We start from the raw sequence: 24,328 nt of genomic DNA, 5'->3' as shown, positions 1-24,328 counted from the left end.
TTTGCTCTCTTTTTTAAAAGCAGTATTTAAATAGTATCTATTTTATGTCTAACAAAGGCAGGAGTCTTTTATCTTGATATCTGTATCTATCTATCTATCTATCTATCTATCTATCTATCTATCTATCTATCTATCTATCATCTTTTAATTGAGATGGAGTCTCACTCTGTCACCCAGGCTGGAGTGCAGTGGCACGATCTTGGCTCATCACAACTTCCGCAGCCCAGGTTCAAGCGGTTCTTGTGCCTCAGGTTCCCAAGTAGCTGGGACTACAGACGTGCACCACCATGCCAGGCTAATTTTTTATTTTTTGTATTTTTAGTAGAGACAGAGTTTCGCCATGTTGGCCAGGCTGGTCTGGAACTCCTGACCTCAGGTGATCCGCCCACCTCGGCCTCCCAAAGTGCTGAGATTACAGGTGTGAACCACCACGCCCGGCCAATATACTTATATTAAGGAATTCTTATTTGTTTAGAAATGCTCTTCTTACATTTCAGTCCTCCAAATAAACAAAAAACACTGACCAGGATTTGTTGCAACTAGTAGTTGGCAAGTACATAATTTTATTGGAACATGGTTAGGCATAATTAGAACAGTAGCACATCACCAAAGGTAGTGATAGAATAACAGTCACCAATAAAGTAAAAACTTTGGTGGAATCTCTTGTAGGTGAATTATCTGTACTACAAAGATGCATTTTGACGTGTATGCACATTGAGAGCAATATAAGAATTTAGGATTAAGGCTATTGGTATCATACTTACATATAAAACAATTATTTTGGGTACCACAACTGCTTTTCAAAACTGTGGAATAATGAACAGGTATTTTTTGGAATGATGAATTAGATGGAACCACAACTTCATAAGTGAATGGCCCAATGTAAACTATTAAAACCCACAATTAATAAACAACCAGTGGCATGTTATTTTTCCATCTTTTTATATTTATATCTGTGAAATGATCTGTGCATTTAGGAGAGTATTTATACTCTGGTTACCCAACAGTTTGGAAATGGGTCTCCATTGGAAAAACAGAAACATGGGTTAATTTGTATCTTTCCCTTCAACTTGCTATTGCTCTAGAATTTTAGGCAAGAAAATATGCCCTTTTATGAGTCACAGAAAAGCATGTGCCCTTTAATATCTGGAGTATGCTTTTTTCCCCCACTCCTAAAGTGGGTAATACTTATTTTTAAATTGTTTTCCTCCTCTTCATTTTTTAAAAGCCATTAACCAAGAAGGGACTAGGATATCACTTTTAGTTCTCATTTTGCTGTGAAGTCTCTGGTATTTGATTCCGTTCTACTTCAAATGTCTGAGAAAAGTTCCAAACCTCAACTTTGGACACGAAACTTCCTCATACAGGGAGGACAGGCAAGAAAGTAATGCAACATTTTACACCTATTGTAAGAACCAAGCATTTGTGGGAACATGAACAACTGGATCTCTTACACATTGCTAGCAGAAATATAAATTTGTAAAATTACTTGGAAAAAGTTGACATTATTTCTTAAAATTGAACATTCACAATCTGTATATGATGTTTTGTTTTAATAATTAATTAATTATATTATTTGAGCTGTATGTGGAGACATGGCAATGGTGATTCATACACCAAGGGTTATAATTAATCCAGTTCTGTGCACTAGAAGCCAGATTATTCCTAGAATTCAAAGATGGCTGATCACCTAAGCAGCATCATTTGGTAAGGCAGCATATCAGGCTGGGACAAAAGTCAGGGGGATATAGAGAAAGGCACTTGTTTTGGTGGGAACACTATTAATTAGAGTAGTTCTTGGTTCATAAAATTTTATCTATGAATATTTGCTGACTTAATGAAGCAAAAAATGGAAAAAAAGGTAATGATTATTTGCCAATGACTGCTTGAGGTGGCAGATTTTCAGTCATAACCAAGAGAAAATAAAAAAGGTACATCAAATGGATAGTTCTCTGTTTTGTGCATTTGAGAGAATGTGAGTTCCTTCCAGAGGCACAGGAAAGATGTGTCATTGTCCTTCAAACAATTCAAGGATAGTGATCTACAAATTTGTTGTCAGGAAATATTAGGCAATTTAAAATAGTCATTCAGTATATATGCCAATGTAAAATAATTGGATCTAAAGCAACTTTTCTTTTGTAAGGGGAAATTATAAGAAGAGTAGAAAATTATAGAATTATTAACTAAAAAAAATTCCAAATGTTTTACCAGATCCCCCGACAAATGGTAATTTGAAAAAAAAAAGAGGTTGGTATTGGTGAGTAGGGAGATGTTTAGTTATGACAACAGCTATTAATTATTAAATGCTTAACAAGTAATGTCAGGTAGTGGACTAGACTCTTCGCAAGTTATTTCTTCCAATTCTCACAGCAGTTGATGAAGTAGTCATTATTGATTCCATTTAATATATGTAAAAACAGAGGCTACAAGAACTTGAGTGAGTTTACCAAAGTCCCACAGCTAGTCAGTGACAGTGCTGGGATTCAGAGTCCAGATCTGCCTGATTCTAAACTCACATTTTCTTCACTGGAAGTTGACCTAGCAGTAACCATGTTGAGTGAATGAAGCAATTGGTTCTGAGATGTTTCTGGTCACCTACTCACTCCCTCCTTTAAGCTTGTTCTTCTATATAGAGCATGGGGCCCCAACCCCAACTCTGCTGTCTACAGCACTGCCAAGTGACCCATTGGGCTCCACCTTGACCAACTGGGCATCGAGCGGTGCAAAAGCAAAGCCCTCTCAAAGCTGGGAGAGTCACACCGTGGGCTACTCCTGCATGCAGCTGGGTACATATCTCCTGGGTCCTATGACTTACCTAAAAAAAAAGTGAGAGAGTGGAGAGACAGATCCAGGCAGCTCAGTAACTGCTATTACTAGAAAAACGTGACTATGTCTGGCCAGGTGCGGTGGCTCACTACTGTAATCCCAGCACTTTGGAAGGCCAAGGAAGGCAGATCACAAGGTCAAGAGATCAAGACCATACTGGCCAACATGGTGAAACCTGTCTCTACTAAAAATGCAAAAAAAAAAAAAAAAAAAAAAATATTAGCTGGGCATGGTGGCGCACACCTGTAGTCCCAGGTACTTGGGAGGCTGAAGCCAGAGAATCCTTTGAACCTGAGAGGTGGAGGTTGCAGTGAGCCGAGATTGCGCCACTACACTCCAGCCTGGAGACAGAGCAAGACTCCGTCTAAAAAAAAAAAGTCGTTATGTACATACCAGATTAATAGAAGATACTCAGTAAATATTATCCTTGCTATTACATTATTGCAATCATTACTAGCTGTGAAGCTTTTAGCAATTTACATTAACCCCTCTTAGACTCAGTGTCTTAGTCTATAAAATAAGGTTGACACTACTGGAATGATCTAAGATTGCCATGGTGATTATATGACAAGATAAATCCATTTAAATCTCTGGGCAATTTGCTCATTAAGTGTTAGTAAGACAGAGAGATAAGTGGTTTTCTCCTTTTGATGTGATGAAAATGAGATTATAATTATCTTGCAGATGATGGTGCCCTTGTGTTTGCCCATTTCTACTAGCTTCCTGACAAGTGAGGCTTCCCCAGCCTCTTCATTCTCTGTATATAAACAGTCAGTTTAGACCTAGTGCTGAGAGAATTCCCTTTCCAGTTCTTTCTTACAAGTTAGAACTACATTCAAGACTCATTCCTGGCCCCCTTTTTTTCCATCATGACACCTTCAAATGCTCAAGTCCCAACTAATCTCTCTCTCTATCACATAATTTGACAATGATCGATTTCTCATTTGTTCTGTTAATTCACCTTGTTAGCTTATTAGCTGATTGGTAAACCCTTTGAAAGGTCTATCTTCTCATACATCTTAGTACTTACTGCAACACCTATCCCAGTGCCTTTCATAAAGTAGAAGCTAAATAAATAACTATTGCTGGATAAATTAATGTAAGTTATCTATGAAGTCAGCCATCAATTTTTGTAACCGAAACTGAAGGCAAGCTTTAGAAGATTGAATGCCATAGTTTTAGCACCGCATAAAACAAGGCACTGTTTTAGGTGATAAAATACAGGCTGAAAACTCATTTAAAATTTAGAAAACAATAGTTTGTGACAGATGAATCCAGGATAAGTTAAGTAAAAAACAATTATTTTGAAGGAAGGCCTCACCTCATACTATTCTTGTATTAAAATTATGGATGGTAAACTTGCCTTCCTAGGAAATGTATTTTGGGGGGACTCCCACAAAAAGGACATGGCCCTCATTAACCCAAGGTCATATTTATGTTCTGATCATAAATCAGATCAGATCAGATAGCAAAAAAATGTACACAATCTGCATTTCATTTACAATCTTACTATTTTCAGACAATTGAGGCAAAATGTAGCAGTTAAAAATATATATCTCAATAAATACTTATTGATTGATATGTAAAACCCAGGGGAACATCACACACCGGGGCCTATCATGGGGAGGGGGGAGGGGGGAGGGATTGCATTGGGAGTTATACCTGATATAAATGACGAATTGATGGGTGCTGACGAGTTGATGGGTGCAGCACACCAACATGGCACAAGTATACATATGTAACAAACCTGCACGCTATGCACATGTACCCTAGAACTTAAAGTATAACAAAAAAAAAAAAAAAATAGAATTAGACAAAAAGCAGTTCTGAGGTCACAGTGAAATAAAAAATTTAAAAAACCAAAAAAAAAAAAAAAAAAATGACACATCTTTCCTGACAATTGGCAAGGATAAGTACAATGACTTCTCTATACCATAGTTTGGTATATATTTTAAAAATTATAATTCTTTCAACTATAATCTTTATCAATGCTATTGAGCCAAGAATAAAAGGAATGTGAACATCAAATATGTGGGTGATATGGAATGGGAGTGGAAGATTGGCGCATGCCTTTATATGAACCTCTTTGTCTTGATGTTCCAGAGACTGGCCTCCTTTTGAAATAAAAATAAATACCTTCTTCCTTAGAAACATGTCAAGGTAGGGTGCTCACGTGACCTAATAACCTTACAAATGAATGTCTATAATGATAGTTTTGTTATTTTCTCGTTATTATTTTAATACAGAATGAATGCTATTTTAATATATCTTCATCCCTTACCCATAAATACAAATATCCCACTGATAACAAGATGTGAGAAGGAAGTCTTTTAAATATATTTTTGAAACTTGATTTATTCAAATAATATAGTCTTGGGGGTCATCTTAGAGATCCATGTGGGTAGGTCAGAATCTGTCAACATAATGTCTTTTTCTCAGCATTTTTCCTAAAGGAAGCATGCTATTTCCTTTCCCTTGTAATTATTTTTGCTTCTTTTTCCTGCTAGTGTATTTTAATTTTCTTTGGAAATTTGAGGATTTAGATTTTCTAATAATATAAAACAGTTTTTGTGATAAAGACTATGAATTCCCTTTGACACAAACATCTGCCTGTAGTTGAATGAAGTATTATTTAGGATAGAACGTAGTATTCAACAGGAAAAGCAATTTGTCTAAAAAATGCTTATTTCATTGTTGCATTTACCCTCTTGCCAGCTTGATGTATCTGCACTGCCTATTTATTCTTTGCTACTGTCAAGATAGCAAGTTTCTATCTGGAGCAGATGGTGTAACTGCCATTGTTCAAATGCTTCAAATTAATTCTGCTGCAGGGTATTTTTATCATTAAACCTCTAATTTAGCAATATTAATAAATTGAATCTATGTACTATTTTGTCTGGGATGTCTGAACATTTGTTAAATATCTGAACCTAAAAATAATATTATTTTGATATCATGAAAATTGTATCAAAATTTATTTGATTATTTTTTAACAGAAATCAATGTAAAGATGTAATTTATTAATATGTTCAAAGGCATCATTCTCTCTCTCTCTCTTTATATATGTATACACATATATGTGTGAATGTACACATATATATGCACATATATATGTGTGTGTGTGTGTGAATGTATGTACTCCAAGCAGATAAAACTATTGTTTTAAACACCTAGTGATCTTACATTTTGGAGAGGCAGTAAAAAAGTATGTTAAGTACATATGCATGTGTGTGTGTATATATATACACACAGACATATATATACACATATATACATATATGTATATGTATATATATACACAGAGAGGGAGAGTATGATGGTAGGTAAATGCTATAAAATTTTAGCTATTAGTCATTAGTTCTATAAATTTATTAGTTGTATATGACTGTATCATAGAAGGTACTTGTTTCCCTTACTACTTCCTCCATTACTTTTCTCAATAGAAATTTAAAAAATCTTGATGTGTGTCTTCATACTCTTAAATAGAGTGTTTAAATTTAAATCTATTTTTAAATTACAAATGTGGGCCTTTTTATCTATAGGTTCTAACAACATGCCCCCCTCACCCCACGTAGAAAGCCATCGCACTTCATATTTTACCATCAGGAAGGAATTAGAAACAAGGCTAATTTTTTTACTCTCCACCATATTTTCAATATTAAAATGATTAAAACTGGACCAACAAACATTTTTCATTTGACTTTATCCTTACAGTTTTAAAAAGCAAGGCAATAAGTGAAAATTTGCAGAAATATTAATAACTTTTAAACAAGTTATACTCACATATGAGAATTCAGTAAGTAGAATTCTGCAACTTATCATGATTTTTCACTGATTATTACTTTAGAAATTATTTCATTCAGTGTAGTCTGTATATTGTGGCCAGGCATGGTGGCTTACACCTGTAATCCCAGCACTTCAGGAGGCTGAGGTGGGCAGATCACTTGAGCTCAGGAGTTTGAGAGCAGCCTGGGCAATATGGCAAAACCTTGTCTCTACCAAAAATACAAAAAATTAGAAGGGCACAGTGGCACATGCCTGTTGTCCCAACTACTAGGGAGGCTGAGGTGGGAGGATCCCTTGAGCCCAATGAGGTAGAGGTTGCAGTGAGCCGAGATCACATCACTGCATTCCAGCCTGAGTGATAGACTGAGATCCCATCTTAAAAAAAAAATCAGTAACTAAATAGAATTCTGCAACTTATCATTATTTTTCAGTGATTACTACTTTAGAAATAATTTAATTCACAGTAATCTCTAAATTGAAACAATATCCCACAGTTGGACAATTGTACAATCAGCAATGATTGATTCTAATTTAACAAATGTTGAACAAGTCAACAACTATTGGGGTGACTATATATTCTACTTTTCCTAGGACAGTCACAGTTTATGCTTATTGCATGTGTATTAATTATAATTTTTAACTCTCAAAAGTGTCCAATCTGGATGCTAAATTATGTACTCATTCTGATGCACCCAGGTAAACCTGGGTGTTACATGCTGATATATATAAAGAACCATAAACAAATGTCCCTTACCTGAAGAAGCATACAAAACTTATTAATGATGCAAGATACATTCATAAAATTCTTGCCAAATATGTTTTTTATTAAAAGTTTCAAGTTTTAGTATAGCCAGTAAGCACTGTGAAAATTCAGAGAAGAGGTGTAAGGATATGGATTAGAGTGGTTAAGGCTAGTTTAATGGAGTTGCTGTACTAAAAGACATTGTGGGCATGAAGTCACATAGTTATGGGGATAAAGACAAATATGGTCTACAGCTGATTAATCAACAGTGGAAATGACTGAATATAAAGAAGAGTATGTTAATAAGAATAATAGGTAAGGACTCAGAAATTCTGGTCTCTTGTCCTGCTCTTCCACTGGCTGACTTTGTATCATTGAGTAAATTACTTCTCCCTTTTGACTTTAGTTTCTTGATTGGTAAAATGAGGGATTAAACTGGATTCACCCATTCATCAGTTTTTTTATGATGAGATTACTTTGTGCAAGGCACTCCACTAAGGACTATGTAAATGATCTTTCAAGTTCCTTTTCCTGCTTTAATTTTTATGGTAATCACTTTTGTCACCAATATCTCCAATCATATAGTTGTAGCCAGTTTAGAATCATGTGCTTCTCTGTCAAAGAAGAACACTTCTTGCAGGTAAATGATCCCAAACCAACAAATATTTGTTGCATTAAATTGAATTGAAATTTTTTCTTGCAAGTACCCTTTGTTTCCTAATTGGATTAGAACCATGTTTTCATTCCCTGTGATGGTAATGCAACCCCAGAGTGGTAAGGGACTCTGCCGGGAGAAGCTGGCTTTGTGTATTTTCAGACCGTGAATATAGCTGTTACATTAACAGGTGACTGAGGCTGCAGCCGACTCAGTTGAGAAGCATGAATGCTGTGCAAAGATTTTTTCTTTTTGTCCCTTCTCACAAATGAAACCAGTTTCCCATTTGCTGTACGTGCCCGATCTAAAGAATCTTGCCCTTACTCCAAGTGCTAATCACCTAACAGGAAAGATCATGCTCCCTAGAGTGGAGTTATGGCACTGAACAGCAAGGAACTCTAGCAATTCAAAGAAGCTGAGGTGTCTTCTGAGAATCCAACTGATTCAAGGCTATAGGCCCACTTTCCAGTGCAGGTTTTCCTATTTTTGAGGGAGTTGGAAAGGTGACCCTAAAATATCAGTATGGATTATACATCACTTTTGATAATACACGCTGATACTCCCTTCCACTAACTGGATAAGTTGAGGATAGATCTAGCCTAAAAGGAATCTGATGAGCAAGAGAAAATTATTTTTACTTGTCAAATATTCATTCTGTACTTGAAAATTGTGGCATGATAAATGTAGCTATATGTTTATCCATAATTAAATCTGGAGCCTTCTTAATATATAGTAGATGCAAAATACAAGATCAAATGCGACCATGTTTAAGTTGATAGTTCATTCTTTTATCTTTGTCACTTGTCAGAAATCAGAGACAGATATTGTGTGTGCGTGTGCCAGGATATAGTTAAATCCAGGTGGAGCCTACCTCTGACTAATGTATACTTTTCACATTGATATTGATGGTCATGAAGCTAGCAGTAGGGAATCAAATGGAGAGAATTCAAGACTTTATCAGGACAAGTTGAATGAAAACTAGAAGTAAGAAAAAATAGGAGTTATAATAAATGTTTGATTATAAATGAGTGCTACAAGGAAAGCAAATAATTGTGAGGGTATTTATTTTCTCCAGATTGCACCTTTACACACAGAACACCTTGTAAACATTGTTACCAGGGGCTTCCTCTCACTTTTGGTATGGTTAGGCATTGGCAGGGAAACTGAAGTCCTTTCAGGAAAATACTCGTAGTCAGTACCTTTTGCTAATTTTTTACAAATAAGTGAATTTCAAGTGTTAAGAAATTTCTACTACCTTTCCACATAGACCTGTTGACATTTTTTAACTTTAAGTGTATTTTTTTCAACACTACATACTCCTGTAGGTTTAAATGTGTAAATATACAGAGGCAACTATTAAAAGTGTTAAATCAGAGATATGAACAACTGAAAACTGATAGGAGCTGGAAATAGAGTTGTAGGCAAATGGTTGGGAATCTGTCTTTTCAAATACACTGCATGAGAAATATAAATCAGCCTTTGTTTTATTCTGCCAGTCATATTAGAATATTCTACACCCTCAGTCTATAAAGCACATAAAACTTTGAAAACTTTTGACTAAACAGGGAGAAGTAGGAAGAGGAAAAGCAAAAACCGTATGGAATTGCTTGACAATGTGCTGTCATATTAAGCAGCAGACATCTCTGACTAAGTGTAAGTGTAAAATAAAGACCAAATTTGAAAGTAGATTATTTATTTTGAAAATGAGCTCAGTTATTTCAGGGTCTAGAAGCAAACACAACTTAAACCTCTACTCATCGTGTATGTGTGTCTGTATGTGTTAGTGTTTAATCATCACTGTGGCAAAATAAGAGCATGATCCAAATTCTATGCCTCATCCCAGAACTTTCAGAGATTGTTGACACCTTACAGAGTCATTGTAAAGCATCAGGTACAGGAAGGAAAATTAAAATGCAAACTCACACTGACATGCAGAGCGAGTAACCAAGTCTTAGAAAACCTGAAGAACCATGACATTGAGCAAGGCAAACGGGGTTTTAAACAGGCAATGGGAAGGCTTCGTTTTTTGCAATAGAAAAGAAAGCAAAATTGGCTAAGGGAGAGTGAATGTAAACGCTAAAAGAAAGGAAGCTAAATTGAGACCTACAGGATGGTGGGATCTTTTTCCATGATGAGCTACAGATCCTTTTCCGTGATGAGTTATGAAACTTTTCTAGTACAGAAATAATAATAAGATAGATCTGCATCCATTGTGGTTCAGGGTAACTGACTGGACTCTATAACAGAGCTACAGGTAACTTTGCTTAACGTAGAAAGAAATGACTCAGGTTAAACATAATGCTTCACTGATTTTTCCAAACGAACCTACTTAAAGAATTTGAGAAACACGGAGTTTCCTCTCACATAAGCAGTGAAAACCTACTCATGCCCCAAACAATGTAGCAAACACAAATTGAGAGCGAGCAACAAAATACATGAGAGTTCAATATAATGTAGAAATTCATAAATTAGAAACAAAGTCTGTCACTTTTAATACCTTTGAATAGGAATTTAACCTCTGTCACTGTCCATCTTTGAAATGCGGAGGCATTGGCCGGGCGCGGTGGCTCAAGCCTGTAATCCCAGCACTTTGGGAGGCCGAGACAGGTGGATCACAAGGTCAGGAGATCGAGACCATCCTGGCTAACACGGTGAAACCCCGTCTCTACTAAAAAATATAAAAAACTAGCCGGGCGACCTGGTGGGCGCCTGTAGTCCCAGCTACTCGGGAGGCTGAGGCAGGAGAATGGCGTGAACCCGGGAGGCAGAGCTTGCAGTGAGCCGAGATTGTGTCACTGCACTGCAGCCTGGGCGACAGAGCGAGACTCTGTCTCAAAAAACAAACAAACAAACAAACAAACAAAAAAAGAAATGTGGAGGCATGAGATGTTATATAACCAAGATCATTAGGTTAGTAAGCATATAGATCAAATATGTAGTAAATGGAATCCTTGTACAACTTTAAACCTTCTTAAAATGATAATTTGTAACATGTTTTTGACCATTATGTAATACTTCCTTTGTCAACTGTTTCAGTAATACTCTGCAAGAAGAATGAATAACCTTAATGATTTCTAATATTTCTGGTTTTGCTTTTGCTTGAGCAGTTTCATAAATGAATATTTTACTTGGCACATTATTTTTATTATTAAAAGAAAAATAAAGGGCTTCTCCTATTACAAAAAGTAGTTCTATAAATATTTTGATCAAATTTTTAAACTCTCTATGTGACAGAACAATGTGAAATAAATATTTCAAATGCCATTTATTGATGAGTAAGTTGTAAATATTGCTAAATTCCATTTACAAATCCTTGAAGGAATTTGGTTTTTAAAGGAAAACATCATGATCAGTGTATAGACATGCTCATTAGGAGACTCTTGGCTCTGCCATAGCATAAAGAATCCTGGTGTGTTCGGGTGATATTTTCAATCTAAAATCTAGGAGGCAGGTGCTCACTTGTCCTCCTCCATGCTTGGAAAATACAGGGAGGAGGCCATAGTGACAACTGTCACCATGATTAATTTCGTTGGGATAAAAGATGGACCAGCTGATTGAAATTAATGCATTGAGGACTCTCTCAGATCAGCGGAACTGTTGAATTTTAAACTCCTCAAGGTAGAACACAGTGGTAATGTTTTGAAATTTAAAGACTTTGAAATGCAAGCTACTTTTCTCAGGCCATTTCTTCTAAACAACACAACATAATGTTTAAGCCATGTGTTGTTCACAGATTATAATGTTGCAGTGATAAAATGCATACTCCATTGGGAAAAATAAACATCCGTAAAGGGACTGAGATTCTTGATTTTTAACTTTGTATTTAACCTTGTAATAATGCTGCCTGGAAAATTTTTGCAAAAGTATAAATAGATGTAAGAAGATTAATATACAATCACTGTATTTTACAATCTTTCTGTCCTTGAATTTGAAGTATATTACAGGTTAAGGTAAAACCAGGAAATAAGATTGCTTTATAGAACTTTATGACTTTCAAAACTGACATTTGAAGAAATTGTGGTATACTATAATAGTGAAATAATAGTAATTACAAAGTAAATATAATCATTATTGAAATATAAATTTTCATACTTTTTTATTCAACAAATATTTATATAATACCTAATATATGAAAGGTATTTTCCATTCATAATCTATTTATCTTTAATGATGATCATTTTAGCAGTCTAGCACTGGAGGTAGTATTTTCTTTAATTGACTGATGATAACGAATCCTCGAACCATGAAAAGTAGAATTGGATTTTGTCACTCTCTACATCTCTGCTTAATTGTATTTTACACTCACTTTAAATGAAAACAATGAAACACAAATATCATTAAGAGGGATTACTGATTAGAAATAATCAAGGGAGGCTTCTTATACGACACGAAATGCTAGTTAAAGTACACAGATGGGCCATTGGGAAGTCAAACATTAAAGACTTTGCCAATCACATCTTATCATTTGCCACACTGCAGGTAGAGATTTGTCCACATTTTGATCTTATAAGACTCAAATCTCATAGTACACAGAAGGTGTGTGTTACAGAGTGTTTTCAAGCTATGACATGCCACAATGAAGCTTGACAGTAAATGTTTAATGGTTGGCTCTTTTGGTAACAAATTGGGCATATTTTTAAAATTATTGACATTCATTTTGAATTTCTTATGCAATACAATGGCACAAACATCTTTGGAAGACTTACTAAATACAGGGCACTATGCTAAATGTAATGAAGACAAAAGCAGATTCTGTGCATTCAAGTAGCTTACAGTCTGGGGAATAGAGATTTCTTGACCTTATTTCAAAAGTAGGACCCTTCTATCTTATGGATTTGTGATACAACATTTTCTATTTTATTGTGCTGTTTCTCCTTGTTTCATTTCCTTCCTTACCTACCTCCTTCCTTCCTTCCTTCCTTCCTTCCTTCCTTCCTTCCTTCCTTCCTTCCTTCCTTCCTTCCTCCCTTTTCTTTCTTTCTTTCCCTTCCTTTCTTTCTTTCTTTCTTTCTTTCTTTCTTTCTTTCTTTCTTTCTTTCTTTCTTTCTTTCTTTCTCTCTCTCTCTATTAATTTCTTTCTTTCTCTTTCTATTTTGTTATGTCATTTTATCAGCATGTAGTCTTCATTCAGGCAATAATAAAATAAATTACATTAATTTTTATACATTTTTGGAAAATATCAAGGCTACATATTAATAGCTTAATTCCTATTACTGTGCCTTATATGATAAAATATGCAATCTAAGAGGAGGGAATTGCTGTAAATTAAAACTTTGAGTATTTAATTAATATTATGTGATACCATAATATTGAAAGTTTAAAAAACTTAAGAAAATATCTTATTTTGAAGCTATTGTAGGAATACACAAGTTAGTAACTTACATGTAACATGGGTAGATGTCATTCAGATTAATAAGTGAGACATATTTATTTATGTAAGTTTTTATTCATTTTTTGATGTATTTACTTAGGCTTTAGGTGTTGTTGCTTGGATTTCATTTTGTTTGTAGGGTTGCTGTACCTGAATGATAACATTTTTCTAGCTTCTGAGTTTACTTAGAAAAATGTGTGATGTTGTAATTTAGGGCAGTGGATTGTAATTTTTTATAGAAATTAGTTTTTTGACAATGCTCGGTGGGCGGAGCAAGATGGCCGAATAGGAACAGCTCCAGTCTCCAACTCCCGGAGTGAGTGACACAGAAGACCGGTGATTTCTGCATTTTCAACTGAGGTACTGGGGTCATCTCACTGGGGAGTGCCAGACAATCGGTGCTGGTCAGCTGCTGCAGCCCAACCAGTGAGAGCTGAAGCAGGGCGAGGCATTGCCTCACCTGGGAAGCGGAAGGGGGAAGGGAATCCCTTTTCCTAGCCAGGCGAACTGAGACACACAACACCTGGAAAATCGGGTAATTCCCACCCCAATGCTGCGCTTTAAGCAAACGGGCACACCAGGAGATTATACCCACACCTGGCCGGGAGGGTCCCACGGCCACGGAGCCTCCCTCATTGCTAGCACAGCAGTCTGTGATCTAACTGCAAGGCAGCAGCCAGGCTGGGGGAGGGGCGCCCGCCCTTAAGTAGGTAAACAAAGCCGCTGGGAAGCTCAAACTGGGTGGAGCTCACAGCAGCTCAAGGAAACCTGCCTGTCTCTGTAGACTCCACCTCTGGGGACAGGGCACATCTAAATAACAACAACAACAAAAAAGCAGCAGCAACCTGTGCAGACGCGAACGACTCTGTCTGACAGCTTTGAAGAGAGCAGTGGATCTCCCAACACGGAGGTTGAGATCTGAGAAGGGACAGACTGCCTGCTCAAGTGGGTCCCTGACCCCTGAGTAGCTTAACTGGGAGACATCCCCCACTAGGGGCAGTCTGACACCCCACACCTCACAGGGTGGAGTACACCCCTGAGAGGAAGCTTCCAAAGTAAGAATCAGACAGGTACACTCGCTGTTCAGCAATATTCTATCTTCTGCAACCTCTGCTGCTGACACCCAGGCGAACAGGGTCTGGAGTGGACCTCAAGCAATCTCCAACAGACCTACAGCTGAGGGTCCTGACTGTTAGAAGGAAAACTATCAAACAGGAAGAACACCTATACCAAAACCCCATCAGTACATCACCATCATGAAACACCAGAGGCAGATAAAACCACAAAGATGGGGAAGAAGCAGGGCAGAAAAGCTGGAAATTCAAAAAATAAGAGCGCATCTCCCCCTGCAAAGGAGCGTAGCTCATCGCCAGCAACAGATCAAAGCTGGTCAGAGAATGACTTTGACGAGATGAGAGAAGAAGGCTTCAGTCCATCAAACTTCTCAGAGCTAAAGGAGGAATTACGTACCCAGCGCAAAGAAACTAAAAATCTTGAAAAAAGAGTGGAAGAATTGATAGCTAGAATAATTAATGCAGAGAAGGTCATAAATAAATGACAGAGATGAAAACCATGACACGAGAAATACGTGACAAATCCACAAGCTTCAGTAACCGACTTGATCAACTGGAAGAAAGAGTATCAGCGATTGAGGATCAAATGAATGAAATGAAGCGAGAAGAGAAACCAAAAGAAAAAAGAAGAAAAAGAAATGAACAAAGCCTGCAAGAAGTATGGGATTATGTAAAAAGACCAAATCTACATCTGATTGGGGTGCCTGAAAGTGAGGGGGAAAATGGAACCAAGTTGGAAAACACTCTTCAGGATATCATCCAGGAGAACTTCCCCAACCTAGTAGGGCAGGCCAACATTCAAATTCAGGAAATACAGAGAACACCACAAAGATACTCCTCGAGAAGAGCAACTCCAAGACACATAATTGCCAGATTCACCAAAGTTGAAATGAAGGAAAAAATCTTAAGGGCAGCCAGAGAGAAAGGTGGGGTTACCCACAAAGGGAAGCCCATCAGACTAACAGCAGACCTCTCGGCAGAAACTCTACAAGCCAGAAGAGAGTGGGGGCCAATATTCAACATTCTTAAAGAAAAGAATTTTAACCCCAGAATTTCATATCCAGCCAAACTAAGTTTCATCAATGAAGGAGAAATAAAATCCTTTACAGATAAGCAAATGCTTAGAGATTTTGTCACCACCAGGCCTGCCTTACAAGAACTCCTAAAGGAAGCCCTAAACATGGAAAGGAACAACCGGTACCAGCCATTGCAAAAACATGCCAAAATGTAAAGACCATCGAGGCTAGGAAGAAACTGCATCAACTAACGAGCAAATAAAACCAGTTAATATCATAACGACAGGATCAAGTTCATACATAACAATATTAACCTTAAATGTTAATGGACTACATGCTCCAATTAAAAGACACAGACTGGCAAACTGGATAAAGAGTCAAGACCCATCAGTCTGCTGTCTTCAGGAGACCCATCTCACATGCAGAGACATACATAGGCTCAAAATAAAGGGATGGAGGAAGATCTACCAAGCAAATGGAGAACAAAAAAAAGCAGGGTTTGCAATTCTAGTCTCTGATAAAATAGACTTTAAACCATCAAAGATCAAAAGAGACAAAGAAGGCCATGACATAATGGTAAAGGGATCAATTCAACAGGAAGAGCTAACTATCCTAAATATATATGCACCCAATACAGGAGCACCCAAATTCATAAAGCAAGACCTTAGAGACTTACAAAGAGACTTAGACTCCCATACAATAATAATGGGAGACTTCAACACTCCACTGTCAACATTAGACAGATCAACGAGACAGAAAGTTAACAAGGATATCCAGGAATTGAACTCATCTCTGCACCAAGCGGACCTAATAGACATCTATAGAACTCTCCACCCCAAGTCAACAGAATATACATTCTTCTCAGCACCACATCGCACTTATTCCAAAATTGACCACATAATTGGAAGTAAAGCACTCCTTAGCAAATGTAAAAGAACAGAAATTATAACAAACTGTCTCTCAGACCACAGTGCAATCAAACTAGAACTCAGGACTAAGAAACTCCATCAAAACCACTCAACTACATGGAAACTGAACAACCTGCTCCTGAATGACTACTGGGTACATAACGAAATGAAAGCAGAAATAAAGATGTTCTTTGAAACCAATGAGAACAAAGATACAACATACCAGAATCTCTGGGACACATTTAAAGCAGTGTGTAGAGGGAAGTTTATAGCACTAAATGCCCACAAGAGAAAGCAGGAAAGATCTAAAATTGACACTCTAACATCACAATTAAAAGAACTAGAGAGGCAAGAGCAAACACATTCAAAAGCTAGCAGAAGGCAAGAAATAACTAAGATCAGAGCAGAACTGAAGGAGATAGAGACACAAAAAACCCTCCAAAAAATCAATGAATCCAGGAGTTGGTTTTTTGAAAAGATCAACAAAATTGACAGACCGCTAGCAAGACTAATAAAGAAGAAAAAAGAGAGGAATCAAATAGAACCAAAAAAGAGCCCGCATTGCCAAGACAATCCTAAGTCAAAAGGACAAAGCTGGAGGCGTCATGCTACCTGACTTCAAACTATACTACAAGGCTGCAGTAACCAAAACAGCATGGTACTGGTACCAAAACAGAGATATAGACCAATGGAACAGAACAGAGTCCTCAGAAATAATACCACACATCTACAGCCATCTGATCTTTGATAAACCTGAGAGAAACAAGAAATGGGGAAAGGATTCCCTATTTAATAAATGGTGCTGGGAAAATTGGCTAGCCATAAGTAGAAAGCTGAAACTGGATCCTTTCCTTACTCCTTATAGGAAAATTAATTCAAGATGGATTAGAGACTTAAATGTTAGACCTAATACCATCAAAACCCTAGAAGAAAACCTGGGTAGTACCATTCAGGACATAGGCATGGGCAAGGACTTCATGTCTAAAACACCAAAAGCAACGGCAGCAAAAGCCAAAATTGACAAATGGGATATGATTAAACTAAAGAGCTTCTGCACAGCAAAAAAAACTACCATCAGAGTGAACAGGCAACCTACAGAATGGGAGAAAATTTTTGCAATCTACTCATCTGACAAAGGGCTAATATCCAGAATCTACAAAGAACTCAAACAAATTTACAAGAAAAAAACAAACAACCCCATCAAAAAGTGGGCAAAGGATATGAACAGACATTTCTCAAAAGAAGACATTCATACAGCCAACAGACACATGAAAAAATGCTCATCATCACTGGCCATCAGAGAAATGCAAATCAAAACCACAATGAGATACCATCTCACACCAGTTAGAATGGCAATCATTAAAAAGTCAGGAAACAACAGGTGCTGGAGAGGATGTGGAGAAATAGGAACACTTTTACACTGTTGGTGGGATTGTAAACTAGTTCAACCATTATGGAAAACAGTATGGCGATTCCTCAAGGATCTAGAACTAGATGTACCATATGACCCAGCCATCCCACTACTGGGTATATACCCAAAGGATTATAAATCATGCTGCTATAAAGACACATGCACACGTATGTTTATTGCGGCACTATTCACAATAGCAAAGACTTGGAATCAACCCAAATGTCCATCTGTGACAGACTGGATTAAGAAAATGTGGCACATATACACCATGGAATATTATGCAGCCATAAAAAAGGATGAGTTTGCGTCCTTTGTAGGGACATGGATGCAGCTGGAAACCATTATTCTCAGCAAACTATCACAAGAACAGAAAACCAAACACCGCATGTTCTCACTCATGGGTGGGAACTGAACAATGAGATCATTTGGATTCAGGAAGGGGAACATCACACATCGGGGCCTATCATGGGGAGGGGGCAAGGGGGAGGGATTGCATTCGGAGTTATACCTGATATAAGTGACGAATTGATGGATGCTGACGAGTTGATGGGTACAGCACACCTACATGGCACAAGTATACATATGTAACAAACCTGCACGTTATGCACATGTACCCTAAAACTTAAAGTATAAAAAAAAAAAAAAAGAATAATACAATGCACTTAGGGGACTCGGGGGAAAGGGTAGGAAGGGGGTGAGGGATGAAGGACTACAAATTGTGTTTAGTGTATACTGCTTTGGTGATGGGTGCTTCGAAATCTCACAAATCACCACGAACTAACTTATTCATGTAACCAAATGCCACCTGTTTCTCAAAAACCTATGGAAATAAAAATTTAAAAGATAAAAAAATAAAAAATAAAAAATAGAAATTAGTTTTTAATAAATTTGTTTTTTATAGAAAAATTTCTTGGACTGATTTTGAATTTTCAGTTTACAACTGCCCCACACAATTGTTTTCTTATTAACAATAAGCTTTAGCCCCCAAACAATGATTTTATAATTATCTTCCAACATTTTGCATATTAGTGTTATTGATGAGTAAATCAAGAAAAAAATTGGCAATGAATTTTGCACAATAGAATCAATTTTCTACAAAAATTACTTGAAAATAGGAGACATTATTTTTAAAAAGGAGAAACAATGTTATTATTAGTGAATTGAATGTGAACTTTGTGATATCAGATTATTTTTGCTTTTTGGGAGGTTCACACTTTCATTCTATGTAAGTTAAGTTCCTAGATAAATAAGTCTTTGCAAATTACAGAGCATTCAGAATATACTAGGTTGGTGCAAAAGTAATTGCGGTCTTTGCCATTACTTTTTTTTTTTGCACCAACATAATATATGTCTTACTGTTTGCAAGAGCCGTGAAATCTAGGTTATTGATTTGTGTCTTAGGGAAAATGGTGTAGCAATATTGATTACTTTGTAATCTTTATTTTGTCTTCTTCAATATATATGTTAGTGTTTTTAATGCAAACTTCTTATTGTCATCAAGCTTTATCAGCCTTCACATATTATTTATGAATATGTTGGCTTTTTTTTCAAGTGAAAATATGAACCACAGTTAAATTGGATGATTTAACCTGGGCAGTATGGGGATAGTAACAGGGTGGGAAAGAGTCTTTGAGCTTTGACTTTGTGTCCTGTCTGCAAAATCCAAATTAATCCGTTTTAACAGGATTAAGCTCTCAGTGTGAAAGTACTTTGCTAGGAAATTATCAAAGCACAAGTTAATTAGAATACAGAGCTCCTTGCATGGGCTGACAGTTATTAATTACATGTTCTTGGGCTGGCTCAATTTCAGGCAATTTACTGCTAAAACAAAACATTTCTCTTAGTTTTTAGTCTTGTAGAATATAAACAATCCCTCAAGGTACCCACTGTGAAATAACTGCTGTATAAGGTATAAAGAAGACGTATTTAAGATTTAAGTTCTTTGGCCAGTGTTTTCGGTCATTTTATTCCCTTTACTATAAATGCGAATTCTAACTGCAGTTAGTGGAACAATTTGGGAACTTGTGTGTTTGCCTAAGTAAATAGAGTGTTCAAAAATTGTTGTAGCTACTGGTAGATAAATGTGAGTTATCCTTGTTTTAGGATTAGATACATTTCTGAGAAGGGCCGTGCACGGTGTGGCTCATGCTTGTCATCCCAGCACTTTGTGAGGAGGAGACAGGCAGGTCATTTGAGGTCAGGAGTTCGAGACCAGCCTGGCTAACCTGGTGAAACCCCATCTCTACTAAAAATAGAAACAAAATTAGTCTGGCATGGTGGTGCACACCTGTAATCCCAGCTATTCAGGAGGCTGAGGCAGGAGAATCGCTTGAGTTGGGGAGGTGGAGGTTGCAGCGAACAGAGATTGCTCCACTGCAGCTTGGGCGGCAGAATAAGTTAGACTCCATCAGAGTAAGTGAGACTCCATTTTCTGAGAAGCTCTATGTAACTCTACATTTTTTAGTCATATTTTAAGTGCATGGGAAATTATTTAATGAGCTTTATGAGCCTCAGAGATTCACATTGTGGGATTACTAGAACTACTGCGTTATTCCCTTTTAATTGTTTCTCCTCATACTTAAATAAAATTAGCACCTTATTCTTAAAAATTAGATTGGTCTTACCTTTTCAGTGGCATATCACCTACTTACGGGATCTGAACGTTTTGGTGCTTGAGCCTCTGTTGAGTATTACATGCCTCTGCTAATAAACTAAGTACTGCTAGAGGCAATTATTTTGAGGTAATTATTTTCTCAAAATTAAAAGTATTAATGATTGGTGGCATCATACTGTGGAAAATAAATGAAAAGTGAGATCGTAGTAATTATGGTCTTAGTTCTTAATGCTGAGTTTCTTAATTATGCTAGGTCCACGATCATGATGTAAATGGCTAAGGATGTAAGAGTATTGCCCAGATATACAATGAAAAGATGAGTCAACAGAGAATGAGGGCTCAAAAAATCACCAAAGTGCATTCTCTATGAAAAGCAGGTGGAGAGAAAGGCATATAACATTTTTCAGGAAGGGATTGTGGGGAACTGCAAGGAAAAGACACATGAAAAGAATCCAAAACACAAGAAAAGGCAGCATTTCATACTTCTATTGTTTAGGGGCAGGGGGCAGACAGAATTTCTGAGCTGATGGCAATAATCCCTGTTCTACTGAGTACTGTAAAGCCACTTAGTTACAAAAGAGAGAGAATGAAGTATGAGGAAGCTAAAAAAATACGTAACATAGAAAAAGAAGTATAAATATCAAGTTGTGACAGGAATGTAAAATATAGATGAAAATTGCTACATTAAGGTTCACATAAGGAAAAAAAAATGCCTCAAGAAAACAGCATGAAAAGATAGATCTATGCAGGAGGATTTAAGGAATATGAGAAAATGTAGTGGACATGCCCGAAACACAGACAGCAGTTTCCCTGGATAGAGAAGGGAGTGGTTGATGGGGGAAGTGGAAGAAGGAGAGAGAGAAAAAACAATAATAAAAAAAAACGAGTAAATGACAAAGAATTGGGGAAGCAAACTGCCTCAGTTGGAAACTGATTTCCAGAAGCACAAAGGATAAAGTTAAAGGGAGAATTTAAGAATTTAGAGAGATTAAGGGGAATCTTGAATAATTAATTAAAATCAGTCAACTAAGAACAATGTAATTGACAGTAGGTACATGCACTGTGTGTTTAGTATAAGAATGCAAAAGGCAAGTTGATAAAAATGCAAAAGATTGTGGTGATTTATGCAAGCTCAGGGCAATAAATAAGAAAAAGACATTTTTATGAAAAAAGATAGGATATGGGCCTTTTCTGAATGATCTTTATCAATCATTATATAGGATCATTATTCTAAAACAAGCATTAAAAAGTTGTTAAAATATATGAAATCTAGGAAAGTTGATGGATGATTGTGAATAAAATGGAAAACCTGAAAAGAAAATATTAGATTTGTGAATATTATGCATCACAAGAGATGAAATTGCCTCTTTTCTATGTACAATCAAAAGGTCTAAGGATTTTTATACTTGAACTTAAAAGAATTTATGCACATTATTTATGTTTTCAGATTAGCTACAGTATATCTTAAAACCATTATGGAAGTAAGTATTGAGTAGATTAATTAAATTTTTATATCAATTCAGCTATATACTTCAAAGGTTTAATTTATTGACAAATATCATTTCAAATTAGTAAGCAAAATCATCTAGGTTATTAAAATTATTTAAAGCATATTTAGATTTTTGTGATATTCTTAGAGACGTCTGTGATTTGACCATATAGTTGATCGTTTTATTTTTAGTGCATACCACAGATCTGTTAATGAAGGCTAAATTGTCTTTAATTTTAGGTTCAGAACTATGATAAATATAAATTAACTTTACAATTTTTTCCTAATCCACAGAATAAATTTCATATTGTTAAAAATCACAACATTAATTTTCCTTGAAAGGAAAATACCTCTGTCTTTTTATCCAGAAGTACAAATTTTCTAAGATATATACATGGCTCCAAGAAGAGTCCATATAACTTTAGAATTTCTTCTTTATATTTAAAAAAAATTGGCATCATGTCCTGTATGCCAAGGTTCATCCATGTTGTCACAAATTACAGAATTTCCTGTTCTTTTAAGGCTGAATTATTCCATTGTATATGTATACCACATTTTCAAAAATCCATTCATCTGTTTATGGGTACCACGGTTATTTCCGTATCTTGACTATTATGATTAATTCGGCAATGAACGTAGGGGTGCAGATATCTCTTTGACATACTTAATTCAATTCCTTTGGATATATACCCAGAAGTAGAAGTAGAAACCTCCATACTATTTTCCAAAATGACTGTACTAATTTACTTTCCCACCAACAGTGTACAGGGTTCTCTTTTCTCTGCATCCTCGCCAACACTTGTTATCTTTTTCTTTTTGATAAAAACCACTCTAATAGTTGTGAGGTAGTATTTCACTCTGCTTTTAATTGCATTTCCTTGATGATTCGTGAGGAACATTTTTTCATAACCCTATTGGCCATTTGTATTTCTTCTTTTGAAAAATGTCTATGCAAATATTTTCTCCCACTCTCTGTTAATGTGAAGAAGGTTTTTAGTTTGATGCAATCTTATTTGTCTGTTTTTGCTTTTGTTGCCTGTACTTTTGGGGTCATATCTAAAAAATCATTGCTGAGACTTTTCCCATACATTTTCTTTCAGGAGTTTTACAGTTTCAAGTGTTACATGCAAGTCTTTAATCGCCTTTAAGTTGATTGTTGTGTTTGGTGTGAAAAATAAGGGTATAATTTCATTACACATTAATTTTCATTTCTCTGGTGATTAGAGATGTTGAACATTGTTTTCATATATCTATTGGCCATTCATATGTCTTCTTTTGAGAAATATCTATACAGGTCATTTGCCCATTTCATTACTGCATGATCTCACTCATATGTGGAACCTGAACAAGTCAAACTCATAGAAGTAGAGAGTATAATGGTGGTTCCCAGACGCCTGAGTGGGGAGGAAGGTGAACGGGGAAAGAAGAGTTGTTGGTCAAAGAGTAAAAAGTTTCACTTAGGAGGAATGGGTTCTGAGGATCTTATTGCACAGCATGAGGACTATAGTTAATAATAATGTAATGTGTATTTCAAAATAACTAAAAGAATGAATTTTAAATGTTCTCCCTACAAAGAAATAAGTATTTGAGGTTATGGCTATTCTAATTAGCCTGGTATAATCATTCCACAATGCATACAAGTATCAAAACATCACATTGTATCCCATAAGTGCATATAATTATTATTTGTCAATTAAAAATAAAACTTAAAAAATAATTTTGACAACATGCTTTGATTTACATTTTCCAGCATGGAAAATGGTCTCTACATCCAATTTTAAAATCAACCTTTTCATTTTCCTCAACTTCAAATATGTATAAGTAGTTTGCTTAGCACTGTTCAATTCTCTCTTTACTATATGCCTGCTGTGGGCCAGACACTGTGACAGGTGTTAGAGACCCAAAAAAGAATGTTGTAATATTTGTTAATTAATTGCTCCTACTCTTGTAGGGGAGTGAGATGTGCAGACAAATAATTAAAACAAAATCGTATGAATGTAATGTTAGAAATAAGCATGAGGTATACAAGTAAGCTGGAGGAGGAAATGGTTGGCACTATCAGTACAGGCTTCACAGAGAGCATGATATCTCATAGGACTCTGTGTAATGACTATGAGATAGCCAAGCATAAAAAGAGGTCAAAGACATTGCAGACAGAGGAAATAGCATGTGCCAAAACAGAGATGTGTGGAAACAGTGTGGTCTGTATTTTGGTATTGCTATAATAGGGGAGCAGAAATATCTTTTCATCACCCATCTTATGTTAATGGCTGTACTCCCTGTAAGAAAAGACAGATTAATAAGAGAAAAGCTTACAAATTTATTTGATATAAGTTTAAAATAACATGGGAAACTTCATAAATAAATGAAGACCCAAATAAATAAGTAAACCTTTTTATTTTCAGTGCTAGGTTTGGTGCAAAAGTGGATAGTAGTG

At 36.2% G+C, this 24,328-nt stretch overlaps 1 protein-coding gene and 1 non-coding gene across 3 annotated transcripts in view; both read left to right on the top strand.

The window, feature by feature from the left end:
* HTR2C (5-hydroxytryptamine receptor 2C) overlaps nt 1-24,328 on the top strand; it is a 324,849-nt gene that overhangs the window by 39,471 nt on the left and 261,050 nt on the right. The gene's annotated exons all lie outside the window — the stretch shown is intronic.
* On the top strand, nt 2,667-2,794 carry LOC111536716. Its single transcript, XR_002729802.1, has one exon. It is a non-coding gene; the product is annotated as a small nucleolar RNA SNORA35 (small nucleolar RNA).

Source organism: Piliocolobus tephrosceles, chromosome 12, assembly GCF_002776525.5.
Source record: "Piliocolobus tephrosceles isolate RC106 chromosome 12, ASM277652v3, whole genome shotgun sequence".
Taxonomy (NCBI): Eukaryota; Metazoa; Chordata; class Mammalia; order Primates; family Cercopithecidae; genus Piliocolobus; species Piliocolobus tephrosceles.
Note: the sequence above shows the minus strand (reverse complement) of the source record. Positions and strands in the feature narration are given on the sequence as shown.